Raw genomic sequence first — 4,542 nt, forward strand, 5'->3', positions numbered from 1 at the left:
GGGGCGGGAGCGGCGGGCGCCGTAGTCCGCGGTGACCACGCCCCCTCCCATAGACGCGGGCTCGATTAGCCCCGCCCTGGCCCCGCCCATCTCCGGGCCATTTACTACTCTTCCCTTCAAAGGGTCACCCGAACCACGCCCCTTCCCAGTTCTTGCCCATAGCCACACCCTCTCCGGGGCCGGCCTCTGAGTTGCCACGCCCCTCGTCCCCTTGCCGTGTCCTGCGGTTACCTCCTCTTTGGCACAGGGTTGAGGGCGCGTCTTAACCACTTTTTGCTGCTGAGCGTCGTGGTTGTTTATTGTGGAGACACTCAGAAAATTACATTGCGCTCTTTACCGCAACGATCTACATTTTCATTACGCGGTTGTCCTTAAAGAATAATGACTCCTTTGACCTTCGCAGATCTGTAAAAAGTCCTAGGTCACTCGACTGGTTTAGATTTTAATTAACTACCCGAGTCTCAAATTCTCTAGTGTTGCGTTTTAAGAACTTATTCACAGAACGTAGGGAACTACACTTTCAGAGTCAATACACTTATTAACTTTTCAGAGCTTTGTGTTTTGAGACAAAGTCTCCCTCTGTAGCCCTCAGGCTGATCTTGCTTCCTGAGTGGTGGGATTAAAGGTATACACCGCCACGTAAAGCTACAGTTTTTGTTTTGGATTAGAGCACTGATAAACATTAAAAGGTCCTAGCGTGGAAACTTGGGGCTCTTAGTGTAAAACCTGGAGTGTGAATGTTAAATTAGACTGTTGGGGTACTTGAAACAGGTAATGCTTGATTCCAATTTTTTTGGAAAGATTGTTGCACTTTACAGTTACTGGTCCTTTGTGTAAAACTGAAGGTTTGTTGAATGAATGAGTAAAACACACAAGGCACTATGCTAGGAGAGAGAGAGAAAAAAAGAAATTGTTGTTGAAAAAAAAAAGAAGAAATAAAAAAGGAAGGCTAGGACTGCTCCTAGGTGTGGTTGGAGGAGACCGTCTGTAATTGCTTATAAAAGGGAGAGCAGAGGCAGAGGCAGAGACGTCTGGGAGAGAGTCCAGACTGAAGTGACCTTGAGCCAGGCCCAATGTGGAGAGTGGGGTGGAAACAGAGGAGAGTCAGGAGTGTAAAGAGTAGAGGAAAAAGGTACCCCAAATGGTTGAATTATATAGGGAAGGGTAGCTAAAAGAGCAGCCCAGGCCCAGGGTTGGAGAAGTTTAGGATAGGAAGCGGGGTGAGTTAGTCAGAAGGACCCTGACAAGTGAGGACTGAGGGATTCTGGGAGAACCTGGCAGCCAGGTCCACTTTGTTATGTTAATAGACACCTCAGCCAGTCTTCAAGTTTGAGGCCTACCAGCTGTGCTCCTGGAGCGATCCGTGATAAGCCTGTGTTTTGCTTTGTTTTGTTTTTTAGTTAAGGGCTGTCCCCTTTACGATCTGCCACGCAGTATGTGCTTAGTAGGGCAGTGGAGTGTGTAAACAGAGGGGAAGATGTGCAGGGTTTCTCTGTAGCTTTGGATCCTGTCCTGGAATTAGCTCTTGTAGACCAGGCTGACCTCAAACTCACAAAGATCCGCCTGCTTCTGCCTCCCGAGTGCGGGATTAAAAGCGTGCGCCACCACTGTCCCGCGAATTAACAATATGTTGTCTTCAAGAAACTTGTGTAAATTATAATGTATCTGGGTTAGAAACAGGGTGAGGAAAGGGAGATGCCTTTTGTCCTCTTTCTGAGTTGTATGCCAACAGAGATTATATGAAAGCTCTGGCTTCTCTATGGCTAAAATGTAGCACAGTGTTGGCTACAGTGGATAGAATAATAAGGAGCAGAAGACATTTGGTGCTCTGGTCACAGGCATGGGGTGGGCAGCAATGCTTTCTACGGCCCATGTGTTTTATACAGTATGTTAGCAAAAATATTTCATATATTTGTGTCTATGCCATAAATTAATTTTCTTTCCTTTATTTCAGCAAAATCGCTACTTATGTTATATTATGAAGAATTTCACATAATTTGTTATTTTAGACTAGAGAATACTTAAAAGATTATGGTATAAAAATTGAACAAAATGCTGGGTGATGGTGGCACACACCTTTAATCCCCAGCACACAGGAGGCAGAAGCACGTGGATCTCTGTGAGTTGAAGCCAGCCTGGTTTATGAGTGAGTTCCAGGATAGCCAGGGCTGTTACACAAAGAAATTCTGTCTTGGGGGAAAAATGAACAAAAGTTGAAATATCTACATCAAAAGCATTAAGTAAATGTAAAAAATGTTTAAATTTAAATTGTTTTAGTAATTTATACATATTTCTATTAAAACTCTGAAAATTTTTATTGAAAGACCAAACTATTGCAATGATCAAAATGATTCCAAGTTGATATTTCTGTTTAACATTTAAAAAATTGCATTCAGGGGCTGGAGAGATGGCTCAGAGGTTAAGAGCATTGCCTGCTCTTCCAGAGGTCCTGAGTTCAATTCCCAGCAACCACATGGTGGCTTACAGCCATCTGTAATGGGGTCTGGTGCCCTCTTCTGGCCTGCAGGCACACACACACACAGACAGATTATTGTATACATAATAAATAAATTAAAAAAAATTGCATGCAGCCTTAGTGAATGTTTTGATATTGAAATTCTATCTGTAGTTTCAGCGTTCAGTGCCCACTGTCTATGTAGTGTTATATAAGATAAAGAATTGGGCTCATGATTTACCTGTGCCATGTCTCACCAAACACTGTGAGATGTGGCTAACATGTCATGTGTTGCCCTGACCCGCGGGTTAGTTAACGGAGACCCTAGGTGGGGGAGTGAGAATTGAAACGGACAAGAGACAGAAGAGATGGAGACAAGACAGGATTCTGATCAAGTCTCGTTTATTAGGGGAATAAACAGGGTAGATACAGGGCAATGGGAAAGAGCGAGTGGGTTCTTATGTCAATGGGTTACTAGGCAGCTATCATAAAAAATGTTCCAGAGGAGATTGCAGTGAAAGTCACTAATTGCAAGGAGACAGATGTCTTTAGCAATTAGTCAGAAAGAGGGATTGTTAGTAATACCAGAAGGTTAATAAATCAGAATAATCAGTTCTTGGGCTGGGAACTTAGAAGATAGCAAAAAGTTTCCCCCAATGTGCCACATCTGTAAATAAAACTCTAACGTTTTGTATCTTCCAGACCAACAAATTGAACATAAAAAGTGGAAAATGGATGACTGGCCTTCCAGGAATCAATACTTTGTTAGGCAAGAATCTATTGCTCCGTCTAGTGGTCTATTGACTGGCCTTTCTTTGCTTGGTGCCTTCCTTCCTTTCTTTTATCACAGATATCTTGGGAGCAGATAATGCATCAGGAACACGTGTTTATAAAATTTTATTATATATTATTTTTATTATCATCATTATTAATTTTATCTTTAGTATTTTAAATATTTTATTATTATTTAGTATGCATGGGTGTTTTGCCTTCATGTATGTCTGTGTATCATACAAATGCCTGGTGTCTGTGAAGGCCTGAAGAAGGCGTCAGAGCCTCTGGAACTGGAGTTACAGATGTTTGTGAGCCACTCTGTGTGTCCTAGGACCTGAACTTGAGTCTTCTTCCATAACTCTTAACCTCTGAGCCATCTCTCCAGCACAGTTACTCTATCCTAGAAATGCTCTTACAGACACACCCAAAAGTGGAGCTCTTAGGTCAGTGATTCTAAATATGTGGGGAGGGGGTCGAATGAGCATTTCATAGGGGTCTGTGATCTCCTGCTTATCAGATATTTACACTATAATTCATAACGGTAACAACGTTACCATTATGAAGTAGCAATGAAAAAAATATTTGTTCTCTTTTGGTTTTTCCAGACAGGATTTCTCTGTGTAGCTCTGGCTGTCCAGGAACTGACTCTGTAGACCAGGCTGGCCTCAAACTCACAGAGCTCCTACTGCCTCTGCCTCTCCCTGAGTGCTAGGATTAAAGGTGAACGCCACCACCGCCTGGCTAGCAACAAAAATAATTTTATGGTTTAGGGTCACAACAACATGAGGAACTGTATTAAAAGGTCGCAGCTTTAGGAAGGTTAAGGTTGTTCTAAATCCAGTCTGGTTGACAATGGAAATTAAACCATACCGCACACATGCAATTTTTACCCTTAATAATTTTCCAAGTGAGGTTGCTTGGTTTCCTCTGTGTGGAACCTGCAGACAGAGTCGTAAAGCTGACAACGTTTTGGAAAAGCAAGAGTTAATCCACAAGCAGCTGGAAACTGCTGTTTTCATCTGGAGATCTATGCTCCTTTCTGCCGCTGGCCACTCAATGTGGATTTCTAAGATGTTCCTCATATTTTGTTCTTTCTCCAAAACATCACTTACACAGGGTATTTCGGGCACCAGACGCTTTTAAAGTTTGGGGGATAATTATAGCTTAAACAAAAGAAGGTCCGATCCTTCCCTCCCTCTCCCTACAATCCTGTAACTCTCCACTGGGGGGAGCTTTCCCCACTTTCCATGAGGCCTAGTCCCCTGTTTTCTGTAAACTCCATTCCTTCAAGTTCCTTCCACAGCGCCAGCGGG

This window comes from Chionomys nivalis, chromosome 13, assembly GCF_950005125.1.
Source record: "Chionomys nivalis chromosome 13, mChiNiv1.1, whole genome shotgun sequence".
In the NCBI taxonomy this organism is placed as follows: Eukaryota; Metazoa; Chordata; class Mammalia; order Rodentia; family Cricetidae; genus Chionomys; species Chionomys nivalis.